This window comes from Pteropus vampyrus, unplaced genomic scaffold (genome assembly GCF_000151845.1).
Source record: "Pteropus vampyrus isolate Shadow unplaced genomic scaffold, Pvam_2.0 Scaffold3, whole genome shotgun sequence".
NCBI classification, from domain to species: Eukaryota; Metazoa; Chordata; class Mammalia; order Chiroptera; family Pteropodidae; genus Pteropus; species Pteropus vampyrus.
The window spans coordinates 20,293,785-20,314,967 of NW_011888784.1; positions in this window are offsets into that span (position 1 = coordinate 20,293,785).

The window sequence follows — 21,183 nt, forward strand, 5'->3', positions numbered from 1 at the left end:
GTGTGTGTGTGTGTGTGTGTGTGTGTGTGTGTGTGTGTGTGTGTGTGTGTGTACGGTTGCGTCCTCGTTTGTGTGTGGAAGTGTTGATCACTGAGAGAATCCAAAATTTCTGTCGGCTCTCCGTAGTCCGCTCTTCCTCCTAGCTAGGGCCATTCACCTGGACACTGCATCTTAAGTGTTACTTCTAGAGCTCTGTGTTCTTCCTTCGACGTTGGAGAGTCTGACCTAACTTTATGGACAGAATTACTGTAAAGACGTTGGAAACTTTGGAAACTGGCAACAGTGACAGCATTTTTGTTCTCTGGAGTGAATATACCCAGGAAGATCAGAGAGAAGTAGGGAGAGGAACGGAACATCGTAAGGCTTTAGAAAAGCATCATTAACGTTGATCAAGTAATTTTTCTTCAAATAAACAGTTTTCCAGTGAAACTTCCTAAGAAGTCAGGGGAACAAACAATTTGTTTTGTCGACGCCTACAGCCTGTACTCCCACTTGGTTCAGTGTGTTTGTTCCAAGTTCAGCGCTCCCTCAAAATGACTTGGGGTGGGGGCTTTCGTCACGCACAATAAGAGCAATGAGTGTCTGCCGGAATTCCCTGGAACCTGACCCTCCCTAACCATCCCCCATCTCCACAATTTTTGTGGCCTTCTGGGCGGCCAGTCACTTAAGGGATAATCACTTGTGGCCAGCGCAGGCGAGAATCTCCCGTTTTATTTCTGAGAATCTCTCGTTTTATTTCTGAGTCAAGACGCGGAGCAAGGGAGAAAAGAACTGAAGTGGAGACAGACGCACCAGCGCCTCCCGCGGGGCCGCAGCAACTCCGGAAAGCACGCGGCGGTAACCCGCTTCCCGGCTGGAGCCTCAAGATGCCAGGTGGTCGCAGGAGACCGGTCGGTGGGTGGTTTACCGGGATCTTTTGAGCATCTGGAGGAAGGGGGCACCTCTATCGTTTGGGGACCGGATCCTTTCAGGACCCAAGGCCTAACCCCAGTGGTTCCCTTTACAAGGTGGGCAGAGAAGGTCCCCCCACCCCCAGGCAGAGCGGATGCTCCCCTTCTCTGCAGTGTCAGCCCGTACCCACCGCATATCCGGCCTCTGGGATACCGGGTACCCGCTGAGCCTTTGAGCTGCTTTTACAAAAGAAGGATGACGCTTGCAAAAGGCCTAATTGCTCGTGGGAGATTTTCTAGCCCGCAATGTTGACACCTACTCTCACCCCGCTGCAGTGGTTTGACTTAAGACGACGCAGAAAGGGCTTTGTCTGCAGCTGCGGAGGGGAGCCCCGGCGCCTCCAGCCTCTGTGCGCCCAGTACCCGCTGCGGCCCTGGTCACATCTTCCCGGCGGACGAACGCGCAGCGGGAGCCAGCGGCCGATGGGGACCAAGGCTGTACTCGCGTTCAGAAGAAAAGCTCACAGCTTCCGTGGCGGACTGAGAGAGCTGGCTCTGGGCGACCCCAGCCTTCCCCAGGAGAGCGAGCCCGAAGAACAAGGCGGGAGGGGAGACCAAGTGCGAGACGAGGGCGACCCCTGCGTTGCCGGGCGAGCTGGGAACTGCAAGCCCAGCGCCTTCGCCCTCCCGGCGCGCGGTTTTCCAGGCCAGAGCCGCTAGCGCTGAGAGAGAGCGCCTGATGAGGGTGGAGCTTCGCCCTCTGGTACTGTGCGGTGTCCCCTTCTCCATTGCCTTCCTGGGAGAAATATTGCATCTCAACGAGCTACCCGACTCCTGGTTCTTCCTTTGAATCTGACCTGTATTCTTCTGCACCCTGGCCCAGGGTAACAGGCAAACTTAGGGTGGCTCAGCAGAGCAGGCACCAACTAGAGCGACTTGAGAACTGGCTCTGTCAACTCATGGTTCCTAGGATCAGGTTTCTAAAGCCAAGAGAAAAAAACTTACTCTCGAATAGTATGCCCAACAGGATCAAGTTTCTCTGATTGTGCTAGTTATCAATCAGAGCAAAGCTGCCTTCACTAATGCAAGAATGCCCTTCCTGCCCCGCTTTATTTCTCGTCACAGTAAGAACAGTGAAAGTCAAAGAAACAATTTGTAGTATTGAATAGATTAACAATTGCTTTTGCTTCTACAAGGTCATTCATACATTTTGTTTACTTTCTGTACTAAACTAGTGAGAATATCTTGGTGTGATACATATAGTAGAAGAGTTCCTTACAGGACATTTAGTCCTGTCCAAAACTCTCTGGAGACATGCGGCCCATGCCGAAAATCCTTGACATTTGGTCCTGTCCCAAATGTCCACAATCGAGATATCACTTGGTTCAAATAGACTATAATGTTTATTTCTAGTTTGAGTTTACAGGATGAATACATAAAAAATACCATCATGTTTTCTTACTCCAGTAACTGTTGAACTTCCAAGAATAACCTTTCTTTCCTTGGTAGCCTACCTGGTAATGGCACAAGGGATTAGGTGCGTGGGTCCGGGTTCAAATCTTGTAGAAGAGCGGGATTTATATGAAATATGGACTAAATGTCTCCCTGGACCTTTTGGACAGAACTAAATATCATAGACCTTTTGGTGTGAACCAAATGTCTCTCTGGATGTTTTGGACAAGATCAAATATCCACTAGTGGGAGAGTTACATATTAACATTACTTGATTAGATTAAATTGGCATGATAATAAGTAGTTTTGAATTTCCATTTATTAGAACCTGCTTTTGCTATGAAAGATATTGTAAGGCAAATAATTTCCTTACCTCTAGAAAAAGTTCACCTATAATATTAAAATAAAATATTATCTTTAAAATATCATTCATTTAAAAATACATTTTATGAGTACTGATATTAAATTATAACATCTGATGATCCAGATCAAAAACACTAAAAATAAATCTCAAAAAGATTATTGGGGAAATAGTGGGGAATTTAGAGGGATAATTTAGGGAAACATTGTGTAACTGAATATTTACTTTGATTATTTCTATATCTTTTAAAGAGTCAATATTTAATATAATTAACATTTAAAATTTTTTATTACGATTAAAACACATTACATAAAATATACCATCGGAACCATTTTAAGTGTACAGTTGATGCTAAGTTAATGTACATTTTTGTGCAACAGATCTCCAGAACTTTTTCGTCTTGCAAAACTGAAACTCTATACCCATTAAACAATTTTCACTCTTTTTCTTTTCTTTGTCCCAGCACTAAAGAAAGCCATGTAAAGATGCAGCAAGAAGGTAACCCTCTCCAATCTGGGAAGAGAGCTCACAACATGAACCAAATCAGCTGGCACCTTGATCTTGCACTTCTCAATCTCCAGATTTGTGAGAAATAGATTTCTGTTGTCTCTGCCACCCTTTCTGTAGTATTTTGCTATGGTAGCCTGAGCAGACTAAAACATATGCTAATTCTATTTTTAGTTTTTTGAGGAACCACCATACTTGGTTTTCATAGCGATTTGCACCATTTTAAATTCCCACCAAGAGTGCATAGGGTTCCAATTTCTCCACATCCTTGTCCACATTTGTTATTTTCTATTTAATTGATAATAGCCATTTTAGCAGGTGTGAGATGATAGCTCATTGTAGTTTTTATTTGCTTTTCTCTCATGATTAATGATACTGAGAACCTTTTATATGCTTGTGGGCCATTTATGTGTCACCTTTGGAGAAATGTCTGTTCCAGCCTTTTGACCGTTTTCTAATTTGGATTTTTGGTGTTGAGTTGTAGGAGTTCTCTATATTTTCTGGACTAATCCTTTATCAGATATATGATTTACAAATATCTTCTCCTATTCTGTAAGTTTACTTTTCACTCTGTTGATTGTCTTTTGATGCACAATAGTTTCTAAGTTTGGTGTCTGTGTATGTGTGTGTGTGTGTGTGTGTGTGTGTGTGTGTGTGTGTGTGTGAGCATGCCTTTACAGTGAACTATTATTTTGTATCAACGATAGCTTTCATATTTTGAAAATTCACATATAACCATTGAGACTCTTTAATTTATTAATTTTGCTGATAAGTCAGGAGGTATTCCTGCTTCATAGTATGGTAAAAATTATCCTTCTGATTAACTTGCTTTATATTTCAAAACATTATTTGGTTGTGGCCGATTTAACTTATCATTCAACTGTTAATGGTGATCTCATACATTTTTAATTTTGAAAGTTTAATATATTTCATATATTGGGGAAAATTAATATAATTGTAAAATGAGCATCTGATGCTTTGTTTAAATATAAAATAGTCTGCATATAAACTGAAATATTTATATTTTAACTGTAATAAAAACTTCAACCAATCCAACTTAAAGAAATGATTTGTTCGATAAAGGAAAACAATTAAAATGTATGTGTATTGAATTATAGGCCTAATTAAACATACAGTAGGACATCTTTTCGCATTCTTAATTGTGCTGCATTCATATATGAGATTCATACCTTAACTTTCAAATCAAAGTAGAATTAAGATGTTCTTGACTGGACAACCTTGGACTCTCTCTAAAGTAATTATTTTAATCAGTGGTTTTATATTTTGTTTCGAAATTAGGAGATAATCTGAATATATGAATGATTAGATAAGATTTTAGGGCCTTAGTTAATACATTTTATATACTTATAAGACAACTCATAATAAAGTTCAGTTGTGTTAAATATGTTTGTAATTCTAGGAGGGGGAAGAATATATATATATATATATATATATATATATATATATATATATATATATATATAAATACATCAATTCACATTAAGTATGAGACTATTTAGTTTACTATTTTCTATTTAAGAGATCCAGGTAAGTTTTGATTGAGGTATTAAACTGTAATTATGGGTTTATATGTTTAGAATAATCAAGATGGGATTATATTTTAAGAAGACTTTGTATTCCCAATTAAAAAAATACAGAGATCTTTGCCTGTGTGTTAATGTTCGGTCTTCTAATTAATGCCAACGTTAGCAGGACTCTCCTCAGAATGAACAGTATAGTCTTACTCCTCTGGTGAGAAGTTAAACAGGAAAATATGTAAGCAACCACAGGTTGTTTTAAATGGCACTTTTAAAAGTTTTCTGTAGGATTTTTCATGGTATCTTTCTTTTCCCTACCTGGAGATGTAACTATTTTCTGTTTGGATAGCAGTCATGAAATTACTATCTCCAACAAAGCCCAGAATATTTAAAGAGACTAAAATGTTCTCTGTCATACAAACCAATATAGGTGTTACTACTAAAGCTAAGTATATCAAGAGGAATCATTATTGCAAATCATTTTAACAGCAATAACCATCCTAGACAAAAATGATTAAAAGGATATTGAATAAAACACTAGGTGCAGAGATTGATTTCTGTATGTATAATGTGCAGATAGAATATTATAAGAAAGTTACATTCTGGCACATCTTGCATACTTAGGAGGTCTAGTTCAGTAGGAATGAGCTCTATCAAATTAAAGGGGAAATATTTTCTTATTTATCAATAAATATCTCATAACAACATTGACTATATCCTCTTTATATCTATTGTCTAAAATTATGTTTAAGTCAATTTGAAAATGCTTGATCCATATGTACAGTCATTCTCCTATTTATTATTGTCCTAATGTCCCAATATTAAAATTTCCTTCCAGTTATTATTACATAGAGAATATGTGGACTAGGTGAACATTTAAAAAATTACTCTTTCAGTCTAGTTTCTGCTGTTCAGGGTGGATAAAATTACTTTAGGAAACACACTTTGGAAAATTAGACTTAGGATTTTCTCAGTGTGTTTGAGAAGTAATAATGTCTTTGAGTTTACTTAAAAGTTCCTATGGGATTGCTGTTAGATTAACAAAGTTGTTAAGGGAAAAAAAAAACCTTAAAATTAGAAGGAACTATATTAATCTATGTAAATATATTTTACAGAAACTCTGTTTCAAGTACATAATATATGGTAAATTTGGTGGATAATTCTAGTGTAAGTTTTAAAATGAAAAAACAATTATATCCTTTCTTCTTTTTGCTTAAAAATATTGTCTGTCAGAATTCAACGAGAGCAATTGATTAGAAATCATACACGATATATTTATTCACAGGTAATTCAGAAAATATATTACTTGATTGGTTAAAATTTGCATTTTCTATAAGTCTCATCTCTTACAATAATTTTTAAAAAGTGCCTTGACAAGCCAAATATGTTCTTGAATATTTGAGCAGCTTGTGTTGAAATGTAGATTTTTTTCCCTGCCATCTTCAGTGACTGTCATAGAAAACAGATGTAAATAGCATCTGCTTCCATGGAAGATGCCAGAATTGTGTTGGCATCCTTGAAATGTCCACAAAGTCTGTCTGGACGGTGATTAGCATTCTATGGGCACCGCCATGCTATTAAGCTCTGTAGTTAGAGAAATATTGCTAGACAATCTAATGTTTTCACAATGATCTACTCTGTCTATAGTACTAAACCATAAAAATAATGTTAATGATATACTTCTCCAAATTATTTTAAAGCATTTCTCAAGTAGCTTTACACTATCTATATATATAGCTAATCAGCAAATTATAAAAATGCATGAGGAATAGATAAAAATATAATCTTAAGGATATTTTTCTGTTTCCATCCTCTAGTTGTACTTATCATAACAGTATTACTAGCATTTATTGACTAATTCTCATTTGCTGAGTTCTACACTAAATTATTTCCTAACAACAAACAAGCAAAGCTAGGATGATTATTCCTATTTTATGAATAAGGAAATTGAAGCTTTTAAAGGTATAATCCTGGAGACAAATTCTAAGAGCTGGAGCCGGGATGCTGAAACCATAATTGGAGTGAGGATGTGATTGTGGTAGGTAAAATAGTCTTCCTTCAAAGATGTCTATATCCTAATCCCTGGAAACTATGACTATATAAGGTTACATGGCAAAGGGAATTAAGGTTGCCAATTAGATGACCTTCATTGATTATCCTGGATTATTGAGATTGTCTGATAAGTGGAAGAGGAAGTCAGAATGACGCTATGTGTGATGGACTCAACCTATCATTGTTGGCTTGAACATGGAGGATGAAGTAATGGGCCCAGGAATGGGGTGGCCTCTGGAAGTTGGAAAAGGAAAGGAAACAGATTCTCCCTAAGAGCCTCCAGAAATGAATGCACTGTGCCAAACTTAATTTTAGCCAAATGAGATCCATGTCAGATTTCTGATCTACAGAATGTAAGATAAAAAAAAAAAAAAATGTGTGTCGTGTTAAGCCACTAAGTTTGTGGTAATTAGTCATAGCAGCAGTTGGAAAGTAATACACCGATTCAGGTGTCTTTGAATCAGAACCTACACTCTGAACATCTGCATTTTTCAGTCAATGACCACCTTTTGGGTGAGAAGAGGGTTACCTCGAAGTATCAAATAAGAAGCTTTTTGGAGATTAACACTGATTCTCCTTCTCCTACACTAATACATATACATCTTACAGAGGATATAGGTCAAAAGTACACTTATATGCACTTTGTGGTCACTTTACCAACACACACGCACACACACACACACACACACACACACACAACATAAAATCAAATAGATTATTTATTTATTTATCTAGTTAGTTGTTATATTGCCTTGTTGTTGTTGTTGTTGTTGTTGTTTTAAATCAAGCAGACAACCTAGCAAGCAAAACAAACTTTAAATTAAGAAAGAGGGCAAGGGAAAATAATTCAATTAAGGAGTCTGGGGTGAAGTTATTATATAAAGTACATAAATCATTAAAAAGAAAAATCATCACAGATTTATAAAGAGGATGATCCTCTGTGTTTATTGCAAGAATCACACCTACTATATAAGGACCATAAAAGGTTAAAAATAAATAAATGATTTATACTCAGGTCAGGATGTAGAAAATCTCAAGAGACCATTAAATCATAGCTAGCAAAGAGACAAAAGTTAAAGAGGCTGAAAATTCATTGTTTGGGGTAGTCCAAATCAGAAATCTGATGATGCAAATATATCTGAAAAAAAATCTAAATTTCAAAAAGGGATGAGCATTTCTTGAGAGAAGTGGTTTCCCAGTTCGTTCCAAACATAGTGGAATGAGATTAGGAAAGGCAAATATACTATAGAGGAAGTAAGAAGAAATGTCTTAAATTTTAGCACATTTGTAATGTGACACGAGTGAGCCTGTTGGATTAGAATCCAGAGGAGCCTCACAGATCTGATTTGAATGCACTTGCTAATCCCTTCCCATATGCCATTTACTGAGGGCATAAAAACAGTGTGATAAAGTCTGGGGGAAGAGTGAAAGATCTGAAAAATATCCCCACAAGATATAGGATTGTCTTAGTCCTTTTGTGCTGCTGTAATAAATACCATAGACTTGATGGCTTGTAAATAACAGAAATGTATTTCTCACAGTTATAGAGACTGTACGGTCAAGATCAAGATACAAGCATGGTTGAGTGAAGTCTCTCTTTTGGGTCAAATAATTTTTATTGTTACTTCACATGGTGGAAGGGGAAAGGATGGATCTCTCTGGGGTCTCTTTTATAATGATACTAATCCCATCAATGAGGGTTCAGCCTTCATGACCTAAGCACATACTGAAGGCCACACATCCAAGTACAATCATTTGGGGCATTGGGTTTTTGACACATGAATTTTGGGGAGACACAAGCATTCAGACTAGAGCAAGGGTCTTAATGAGCTTAGTATAATGGCATTCTGAAGGCTGGGTTTAGCACAGGACAGTGTAAGCAACACCAAAGAAGAACTCAAGGCCATCAATGAGTTGTGTTGGTATACTGAAAGCTAGGGACCTTCACTAGGTTATAGCAGCAGCACACAAAAGTCTGGGACAAGTCATCGGATTGGAGAGAAATTTTTTCCTAGGTACAAAAAGAAGGGGACTCCAATAGAGAAAAAAGAGAACCCCTCCCAGCTGCCCAAAATCTAGACTAAAAAGTAGAGATAGAACTTTGCCATCTCACTGATCTTTAGATTCCAAACATTACTGAAGGGAGAGTCGAATGTGCCTTTGAAATATTTGAAAGTAGTGGTGAATGAAAGCTGCAACAAAGCCTAGTTCTAGCTCAGCAATGCATTAGATGGACTCACCCCTAATCCTAGTAGCCTTAGGAGTAAATAGACAGCCCATTCAGCCTGTAAATATTATTAACTGTACTTTCTACTGTCTTTTTATACATATCCAGGATACAACCACAAAATATGACATATCAGGGAATAAAAGAAAATATAACATATAATCCAGAAAAAAAGTAATCAATAAAAGCAGACTCATAAAATAGACAGATATTGGAATTACTACACAAGAGCTTAACAATAATTATAATAAATATGCAGAAGGGATTAGTATAAAAGGGGGACAAAATGTGTGAATATCTGGAGAATTTCCTAGAATGCCGGAAACTCTAAAAAATACTAACTGGATATCCTAGAGCTAAAATATAAAGAAATGGATATATCATTCAGTGAGTTTAGGTATGGATTGAACTTAGCTACAGAAATTATCAGTTACTTTAAATACCGGTCCATAAAAATTAATAAAACAAAAGCACTGAGACAAAAAAATAAAAATGATGTCTGAGACATATGAGAAAATATCAAAGTGAAAAACATAATTCTAATATTTCAGAAGGAGCAGAGATAATGAATAGGCAGAAGACAAGTTATTCAAGATAATAAGTGAGAATTTCCCAGAGGCCAATGAAGTTCAGCAATCTCCAAGTAGCATAAATGCAAAGAAAACCATATTGAGATACAGAGTCAAATTGCTGACAAAGATAGATAAAAAAAACAACAATAACAAAATTAAGACTAACATCAACATAACAATTTAAAAGAACCTAAGGAAAATTGAAAAAGATACATTGCACCCATGCTAATAACAATAAAAATTACAGCTGACTTCTCATTGGAAAAAATAGAAGACAACGGAATTATATATTTAAAATGCTAGTTTAAAAAAGTCCAACAGAATTCTATATTTTCAAAAATATTCAATATAAACAAAGACATTTTAGACAAGGACAAGTTGCAGGGAGATGAATGAAACAGACTTTTCACTAGAAGAAATACCAAAGTATTGATGGTAAATGATATCAATGGATACCTAACAATGTAGGGAAAAATAAAAACTACTGGAGAGGGTAAATATGTCAGTGAATATAAGAGAGCATTTTATTACAGATTTGCTTTCCATTTCCTTAAAATATATAAAATATTTAATGAGAAATTAACAAAAATGTGTTGTGAATTTATAAAATATGGAGATGTGAGATAGAAGATAAGAAATACAGGCAGGAGTAAATGGAATTTTACTGCCATAAGGTTTTTAAATTATCGTCATCAATGCTTTATTTTTAGAGTAATGTAAGGTTCACAGTAAAACTTAGGAGAAGGTACAGGGATACTCTTTATACCCTATTATGCCCCCATGCATAGCCTCCCCCGTTTTAGACATCCCCCACCAGAATGGTATCTATGTTACAACTGATGAAGTTGCATTAACACATCATAATCACACATAGCCCACAGTTGATGTTACTCTTGGTGTTGTCCTTTCTAGGGGTTTAGACAAATGTATAATGACATGTTATCCATCATTATGGTATCACAGAGTATATTTTCACTACTCTGAAAATTTCTGTGCTCCTCGGGCTGATCAGATTACCTCCAGAATCAGCCATGCTTGGCTGGAGTCGGTTATGAGGCTATTGTTGTGTTTGCAGTGGTGTCTGAGGTTAACAGGCTTGTTACCAAAGACTCAGTTGAGCAAAGATCCTGTCTGGTCTCTGGGTGGATGGGACTGCCTTTAGTACTTTGTTTAGTATGGTGGCTCTGGGACTAGGGTCAACTTTGGGGTCCATGGTTAGGTCTTTAGACAGTGGACCTATTACTGGGTTCCTGAACAGGTGTGGCTCCTGCCAGGTCCCTGAGAGGACTGCTTTTTGGTCATTGGATAGGTCTCTGGGTGGGCAGGTGTAGCCTTGAACTATGGCTAAGAGGGGCTAGAACTGAGCTCCCAGGCTGTTTCAGGTTCCTTAGCAAAGGCTGAGGTCTGCAGACCTGGCTCTGGAGGCATGGATGAGCATGTCTCCCACCAGGGCCCTGGCTGGACCAGATCAGTTCCTGACTGTGACAGGAAGGGCTGGAGCTGAGTATAGAGCCATTTCAGGATCTCATGGGGTATAGCTGGGAATGTCTTCTGCTAGGTTTCTGTACCAGTAGGAGTGTTCATGGACTACAGCTTGGAGGGCCCTGGAATCAAGTATAAGACTATTTCAGTATCTCTTGGTGAACAGATAGGAGTGTCTCCTGCTGGGGCTCTAGACCCTCAGGATTGCTGGCAGACTGTGGCTGTGAGAAAGCTGGAAATATGTACAGGGTCCATTCGGGACTTCTGGAAGTGTTAGCAATATACTGTTAATGGACTGCTTCTGGGATGAGCTGTAGCCCAATCATTGGTCCTTTCCGAATCTATAGCCTGATGAGTTTGGTGGGCTTACCTTGAGGGGCTTCCAGACTGTGCTGAGATTGGCTGGAGAAAGTTCACAGGCCACTTCAGAGCCCACAGCCAGGATTGAGGTTGGTAAACTTGTTAGCCAATGCTTTGGTGGGTATGACTCCTGCCAGACTCCTGGTATATGATTTTGATGACAAAACCAAAGCCAAATGAGGCTGTAGCCAAGTTTTTGCAGTATGGAGCTATTTCCAGATCTGAAGTTGGGATCACAGTGGAAAAGCCAGCCACCAGCTCTTCTCGATCTTGGACTGCAATAAGGTTTCACAATCTCCTGGTTCCCAAAGCTCCCAAACAGGCGCTTTTGTTTATGGATGGATGCCAGATTATTGTGGTTGAGAGGAGGATATAATCAAAGAACATCTTATTTGGATATCTTGCCCATTTCACTCCTTTCTATGTGCACTTCAAAGCATGTATCAACTATTAAGAACCTGACAAGAACCAGTGACCGAGTCTTCCAAGTGGAAGGTCAATTCTTGATGTGTGGTAAACTAATTAAAATGATATCTCATCTACAGGCTTATTGTCTTATTTTGGTGGTTCTTGATTTTATAATTCTGAGTGTCAATGTTCAACATATTTGATGGTTATGCTCCTCACTTAAACAATACTAATTTGTTTTTCACTCTCATTTATTCTTAAAATGTTTATTAATATCGTTGAATCCTTGTCCTCCTTAAATTCTCAGTCTTGCTGCAACAGAGGAAGGATACCTCTTAACTTGTGCAGGCACCAAGACTTTGAAGAGGAAGAGTCAAAGAATGTAATTTTCTTAGCGTAGTGAGCCATTCTGGAATATTATAACATATTCAATATTTAAAGACCTACAACTTAAAATGAATAAGATAAACTGAAATATTGTCATTTAAGTGCAAATTAAACTCTCAAAAGAATTAAAATGCTGGTTTTGTAAGTAATTAATGAAGCACAGAGATTACAAATATTGTATAGTAATTAGATTAGTCAATGGTAATCTGACTAAATGAGGTAACTGGTGATTTATTTTTCTATGTCAAGAACAAATTTGAAAACAAATATAATGAACAGCAATTACTGTTTTGTGAATAAAGTCATATATTTAAGACTTGAAGCCTCATTTAGCATTCTTAAAAGGCATTTCAAATCTTGACTCTCTGGAGTGCTTTAGTATGAATTATTAGAACTTTCCAATGTAAGAGCATTTTCAATTTATTCAAGGTTTAAGTTGTGTAATACCATATTTTAAGGAGCAACTATTTTTATAATTTATGTAAAATTTAAATGTGGACAAAATGTTTACTAATTAATAAGTTTGTAAAATATAATTTTGACAAAATAAAGCACTTATGATTATGTGCCTAGAAAAAGATAATACGTGTTAAAATTATGATAAATCAAATATCATAACATCTAAATCTATAAAAAATGATAATTTGATATAGCAGCAATGGAAACTAATACTAAATATTAAATATTAAGCCATAGTATAACTATAATAGTTAATTTTATTATTAAGAGTCTTATGTAGTAATAGTCATGAAAAATTTTAAAAATATAATTTATTTCTCAATATATCAAAATAAAGCCTTCATAAATTAAATAAAATATTTTTTATCGAATTTTACTTTTAATTTTTCACTATGAGAAAAAATACATTTGTAAAAGTTTTATGTACCAAGGGGTTTATCACTTTATAGTGATAATTGGGATAAATTTGAATTTAAAATTTATACCTATGAAAATACCTATGAAAAACAATAATAAATAATATAGGTAACCCAATAGCATCATATAAAAAGGCAAATATAAAATCATAAATTAGCATTAAGTAAAGAAAAACTCCGATGTATATCACTTGGTTCTAAATTTGCTTGTTTAATTTATTCAATTAAATTAAATTATTAAATTTACTTAAATTTATTTTAGAATAATTTTATTTGCTTTTAAGAGAAAATAAAAGATTATTTGAATATTTGTGTCTAGAAGCCAAACAAATAAAATATTTGCTAAGTAGTCAGGTTGAGACAAGTAAAAACAAGTTAGCACTGAGTCTATGCTTTTAAAAAAGAATAAAACTTAAGCACTTTTTCATTTTCAGAAAATAAATTTAATACAAATGTCATTGTTTTCCTAAAAGTAAATGCATTTTATATACCTCTTTCACGATTCTAATCTGGATTTCAGGTATGGTGATCATATTATATATATATGTATAGAGAGAGAGAGAGAGAGAGAGTCATAAGGAATTGGCTCATGTGAATATGAAGGCTGAGAAGTCCCAAAATCTGAAATAGGCAAGGTGGAAACCCGGGAGAGTTGATTATGTACATTCCAGTCTAAAAGCTAGCAGTTTCAAGATCCATAGAAGAGCCACAATGTCAGTTTGGATGCAAAGGCAGGAAAAGACCAAAGTTTCAGATCAAGCCTGTGAGGCAGGAGGAAATTACCCCTTACTTTTAGGAGGGTCAGCCTTTCTGTTTCAGTCAAGCCTTCAACTGATTGAATGAAACATGACCACATTAGGGAGTGCAATTTCCTTTACTTAGTCTGCAAATTAAAATATACTATAGAAAAAACATGCATAAGGTTTTATTTTAAAATATTTTGTCATCATTTTTGACTCAAGCATTGAATTTTAATTTTGTTTTTGTAGTTTTGTAAATGTCTTTAATTTTTCAACTTTATATTAAAATTCTCAATTTTATTCAATTAAAAAAACCCTTTCTGAAAACATTAGTGTCCTATATAATCTTATATTTTATGTTTTTGACACATATATGCATTAAAAGTTGCATGTATAGTAATTTAGCATATGCAGAAACAATGTGTATATAATTATATGCCTGAAGAAATAAAATACATAAAGAAAATGTGAGAAACATAATGCTGTTAACATTTTTAGATTCACCAAGATTAACATAGAAGAAAAGGTAAAAAAACAAAAGCAAATAGTGTTTGTAAGACTCTCTCTGCATATCAATACTTATTGTATATGAATTATAAATTTATAGTATGAGTAAGTACTCGTTTTTAACAAATGTTTGATTTAGAAAAAAAGTTAAATCCAAAATATATCCAGAAACATGAAAAGAATTTATTTATTACTTTATCTTTTTGCATTCATAAAACATTAATTATTGCAGAATAATTATAGTCTGGGCATATAGTATCCTTTAGAAAAATAAATAACTGTAAGAAATATGTACATCACATTTTTAAATAAACATATATTTTCAAGCATTAATTTTTTATATTGGGTTAAACTTACATCATCATGTTTTTAGTATTATAATGAACTGTAAACTCTTTTCAGTGCAAATAAAGATTTTTGTTAAAAACTACGAAGGAACAATTGCTATCTCTGTATGACTAAAGTCTTTTACATTTCATTTGAGGTTTAAGGTTAGAGACAGTTTGATGAAGAAATGACAAGAACAAGTTTTGGCTTTCCCGATTTTACACTAGGCAACACATAATATTGTATTTAGAAAGGTAGTGTAGTCAGTCTCCATTCCAACTAAAGTGATATATTTGATAAAAAATGAAGGGCAAAGGGATAAATTTTATAACTATTTGGAGAAGAGATTGTAGAGAAGGAGCCTGGATGATACCCCAAAAGAAGGAAGGACCATCTAGGGGAAAGAACCAGCAGTGATGAGTTCTCAAAGTACAGAAATAAATAATACCTTTGGTTGAGTTTAGGGTTTAAAACTTGAAGTGGGAAAGTTAAAATCTAAAATATGTTTTAACTCTCTAGAATGTACTTGATCAGTTATATTAAATAACTAGGCTAATTCTTAGTACTGTATCAGTAATTGAAGTTTTGCCAAATAGTAGTGAAGAAAATTGGTAAGTATGTGAAAAATAGTTGTGGAATATGAACTGTAGTGGAAAACACAGGGTTTGCCCTGAGATGTGAATAACCCTTTAATTTCCAGTTGTACTTCTATTTGAGCAAATTGTGACAGTTCTGTCTCTCCCTTTGTCAAAAGAGCCAGTTCATGCCCCAATTTGAAATGACACTTCTCCTTTAGATTAAAAGGAAATAAACTAATTAAATTCAGAAAAAAATATAGATCATGTTTTTAAAACTTTGGAAAAGATGATTTAAATGTAAAGTAGGATGTTAATCCTGTGATCACCACTGTGCTATAGATCTCTTTGTAATGGCAGACACATTCGTAGGTTCACAAGTGGCCACTGAGCACTTGAATAGTGACTAGTGCAAGCACTAAGAAACAGAAATTTTACTTTTATTGAATTTTAATAAATATTTAAATAACCACACAGGACAGAGCAGTTTTCAATAAATGTAAGTGTTGAACCCTCTGTCAATTTCAGTGTCTTTGACTGGGTTCTATTTATTTATTTGTTTGTTTGTTTGTTTTTTAAATTAAGTTTATTGGCAGTAACATTGGTTAATACAATTATATAATTTTCAGGTGTACATTATCATTTGACATCTGTATATTCTATTGTGTGTTTACCACCCAAAATCCAGTTTCCATATATTTGACCCCTTTACCCACTTCACCCTCCCCCTAAACCCTATATTTGACCCCCTTTACCCCGTCTACCTCCCCGCTCCTCCTCCACCCCACTAGTAACCACTAGTCTATATTGACTGGGTTTTAAATGACCACAAGGGCTTTCTTCTTCAGTCCCTAGGGTTGCGTCTGCTTAAACAACATCGCCCTCTGCTGGAAGTATTTTTGTCTTTTTGCATTGAGATAGCGGCTGTTCAACAAGGAAAAATATATATTTGTCACCGATTCTGTATAAGAATATGTTGACTTTTATCAATTGTATTCTAAGGCATTGTTCATATGTGATTGGTACTCTTGTCAGAGTTGTTTGTGTATAGACTGGTATTGAATATCATTTCTCACCATAGATAATGCCTCTTATGAATGAAACTTACTTTGGGGAAGTGTTCATGGGTAGTCTGTACCTTCTCTTTTCTATTGTGAAGTTAGCCTTCTTATACTATTTCCTTTCATCTCTACATTTTTTTCTTAAGTGAAAAAAAATTCCTATATTACATTTATTTATAATGACCGTCATGTTATAAAGTATTTATTATGTTGATTTTTGAGCTCTTTGTCAGAATATTAAGATTCTATAAATGGAAAAGAAAGCAAGGGGCATTGCAGAATCTTACAGTTAACTAGGAAGCAATTTATGAAGCTTGATGAACTGGCAATAGTAAGGCATATAGGCTAACTAGATTTAAGCAATGAATAAAAGGGTACAATTAACATGTCAGAAAAAAAAATGTGTTTGTTTCCCTATTAATTAGTACATTGATCTCTACTGCAAAATTAAATCTAAAAAGTTTTGTTTCTTAGACAATGAGAGGACTATACCTTCCATCCTGCATGTCTAAAGAACTAACCTTTTTGGAGAGGAATGAAGAATGATGTTCTGGCCTTAATATTTAAAAGAAAAAAGAAAGGAAAATATGAAATTTAATCTAGAAAAATTATTAAATATATTAAAATACAGATGGCAGCAATACTATAGGGAAATTATATTATATAAATTTCTTTAAATATTCCTTTAAAAATAATTAATAGATGGAGAAACCATCTCTAGAATATTACTATGTAAAACAGAAAATCAAAGAATCCTCTCAAAACATTTTTTAATTATTTTATCACCAATTTTTCAATTATTAATTATATAATTTTGATTCACTTAATAACTTTGTTTTCAAATTTCCATATATTTCTTGACATGTTCAATTTCAAAAACCAATATCTATGCTAACATTCTATAAAACGAAATTTCTTGTAAGTCACTATAATGCTTTAGTATTTTAGCAAAACTGGACTTCATTTTTCTTTGAGAATATTTGATCTTTATAAGCAGGGTATTCTGGAGATACAGCTTATTTATTATTATTTCAAATTTAGTTCAAGAATTGTTATTAGAAAGCTTTAGAAATAACTATCAGAATTTCTGTTGTTTTCAAGAGTTATTCAAGGAAAATTTTAAAAAATAACTTTATCATATTTCTATCAACCTAGTTTTTATAGATGTGAATGCTTTGCAAGACAAAGGACTAAGAGTAATCACCAAATAAATAGAAGACTCCAACATGGTCAGGCATGGATTAAAGTCTAGGATATTAGTGATTTCTGCCTCTTTCCCTGGTCCACTTAAGATTTTTTATAGTGTACATTCCATGGTTACATACAGAATAAGTCTTCTGGGGATAGGGATGTAGGTCGAATCCTTCTATTTTCAAATAATTCCTCTTTTCAGTGTGCCCAGTTCAATACCTTCTTGAAAGTTTACCCAATTGCTTCAACATGCATTTATCACTGTTTTATAAATTTCTTTAGCACTAGTTTGAAGTCACAAATTGAATATTTAGAGATAGAAATACTGCTCTGCTTTCATGTATTCACTTAAACAACTAACATTTATTTAATGCTAAGCTTTATTCTTTCAAGAGAGAGTTCTAAGTAAACAGTTTTTCGTAAAGATATATGCACCCATAAGTTCACTGCAGCATTATTTACAATAACCAAGACACGGAAATAACCTAAGTATCCTTCAATGGATGATTGGATAAAGAAGATCTAGTACTTGTATATGATGGAAAGCTACTTAACCATAAAAAAAAGATGAAATATTGCCATTTGTGACCACATGTATCTATCTTGAGAGTATTATGCTAAGTGAAATAAGTCAGACAGAAAAGGAAAAGAACCATGATTTCACTCATATGTGATATAAAACAAAAAGCAACAAATAAATAAAACATATAGATTCAGACAAGAGAATTGTGGTTATCACAGGGGAAGAAGGGTGGGGAGAGGGTAAAGAGGGTTAAACATATGCTGATGGAAGGAGACTAGGCTTCAAGTGGTAAGTAGATAGTAGAGTACACAGATGTCATCTTATAAAATTGTACACCTGACCAATTGTACCCAAATACACCTAATTGAAAAAAATCAGGAAACGTATCATTTAGACAAAGAGAGTTGATTCATAAAGTTTTATACTGGGGAGTGCTTTACAGTATAACTTGATAGCGCTGATGAGATATGAACTCGCGTATGTATCCTTTGTCAGATGGACCCTTTTGCATCATATAGTATCCCTCGCTGTCTTTGGTAACTTTCTTTGATCCTAAATCTATTTTATCTGATGTTAACATAACCAGTCTTGCTTTCTTTTCATGAAGGTATGATGTACCTTTTCCCATCCTTTAAATGTCAACTTTTCTTCTTGATTATGTTTGAAGTGAATTTATTGTAGAAAGCAAATGGTTGGATTATTTTTCTCACTCATTTTGCTAATCTCTGTTTAATTTGTGCATTTAGAACAACTGCATCTGCACATTTAATTATATGGTATGGATTAAGTTTGTCATTTTATTTTTGTTTTCTGGTTGTTTATATCTTTGTTTCATATCTCTTTTTTCCTTTTTCCTGCCTTCCATAAATTACTTTAATATGTCTAGATTTACATTTTGATTAATCTATAATGTTTTTTAGTGTATCTCCTTGTAGAGTTTTTTTTATTAACTTTATTAAAATATATTTTTATCTGTGTCTTAATTTCCTTCACTAGTGTTTTATAGTTGCCAGTGTGCAAGTCTTTCATCTCTCCAGTTAATTTTTTTCCTAAGCATTTTATTATTTTACATAAAATGTATAGTTGCTATTGTAAATGAGATTGTTTTATTATTTCCTTCAGGATAGTTTATTGTTAGGGTATAGAAATGCCATGGATTTTTTAATGTTGATTTTGTATCCTGCAACTATGTTTTTGTTAAAATAAAAAAACTAAATTTTAAAAAATAACTGCTGAGGAACAATGGAAACAGTATAATTAATGTTAGATGGGTTTCAGAGAAGGACTTGTTCAAATAATATGGAAAACTAAAATTGCCATTGGAAAAGAAAATTACAAAAAACTAAAAGACATGTTTAAAAAACAAATGTCGACAATAGATATATATCTAGACTTTGAATAAAAATTACTTCAGTGTTTAAACATAGCAGTACAATACTGTATTTTCGAATGTCAAAATATAGAGTTAATTGTTATCATTGACCTAATGTTGTAAACAAATGTCTTCTAAAGATGGGGAAGAGAGGGCTCTCATACATATGACCTTGACAGTCTCTGTGCATTATCTTTGTGTCTTAACGATTTTTCACTTAATCATTTGCAACTATCTGCTTTGAATACGTAATAACATTAAAGGATAGAGTTTAACTTGTATACATTTGGCTGAATGTGTTTTTTACATAAATGGATTTTTTGTTACAGTTGTAGATCATTATTATAATATCAGTGACAATGCTACAGGAACACAGAATTCTATTATGACTGCTAGATTCAAAAAATCATTTCTATAATTATAAGAATAACTTGATAATTAGAAAATCATCCATGTGGCAGCTATTAAAACTTAAACAAACACTGTTTGGTTACATTATTGCTTTCTTTAAAAATAGTTTATAATGAGATAGTTCATATCTGCTAAAATTATAAATTATGAACACTCATACTTATCACACACTTCTATTAATTTCTTATATTTTCATATTGTTTTAGATTATATATCCTTTATTTAATGTTGTGGAACATACCACCTGAACCCTTAGTAACTTTTTATTAAATTTGATTGATTAGGATCAGTGGGTGGTTCTTCTGTTCTACAAGGTGTAGCTGAAGTCACTCATATGGCCATATTCTCTTGAGAGGACAGAGTGGTGCAGGCCAAGAGGTTACCTCTCTGTATTGGCTGGGAATCAGAATGCTGTGAAATAATCCACTTACACTTCTCAGATGTCCTTTTTCATGTGTTTGAGGCACTATCTTAATTCATCCTCAAGTCTTAACAAAGGATCCTATACCCTCTACATAATTTGATCTTGGCCCTAAGACCACATTTTACTAAAAGCAATCTGGATTTGACGTTTTCCATAAGGCTATTTCTTACTTAAAGAATATATGTTGCCAGCTAGAGATATTGAGATGAGAAACAGTTTTATTTTTGACCTCAGAAAAGTTCTAGTGTGGACAACTTTTTCAATTGCTACTTAAAAACTAAAGAGTTTTATAGTAAATAATCACTTTCTTGAAACAATATATCAAATGTAGCAAAAATAAGCTAATTGACACTTCTGACATTCTGTATGAAAATTTCTTTAACCAGAAGCACAAGTTTATTTGGCTCATAGTTCAACCAAAATTTAGTACAAGTTTCTCTTCAGATTTCTAGTAAAAATGTCCTCATTGATATTTAAACTTCCTTTATTGTATAGGAAAAACTTACTGCATTTTTCTTTAACACTCAAAATATTTTTAACACCAGATTTTGTATGTGGATGTGTGTTTTCCGATATTGACCAATTCTCCAACAACATCTGGGGGTCCTGCAATTTAATTCAGTTCTAACACTATTTACTTGAAGTTAACACAGACTCTACGGGTTCAGGACTCAGTCCTACAAGATTGCAGCCCACTTCAGACACCAGGCCAAAGTCTAGGTTTCTAGAAAGTCCAGGCTGCCATTTCTGACTGACCATCTATAAATCAGGGTTCCCATGACCTCCTCCTGAGATTCCATAATTTGTAAGACATGGGACAACAGTTTACTTATTATTGTTGATTTATTACAAAATATATTTTAAAGTATACAAAGAAACATACAGATAAAGAAATATATAGGGCAAGGTCATGAAGGGTTCTGAGCACACAACCTTTTTTC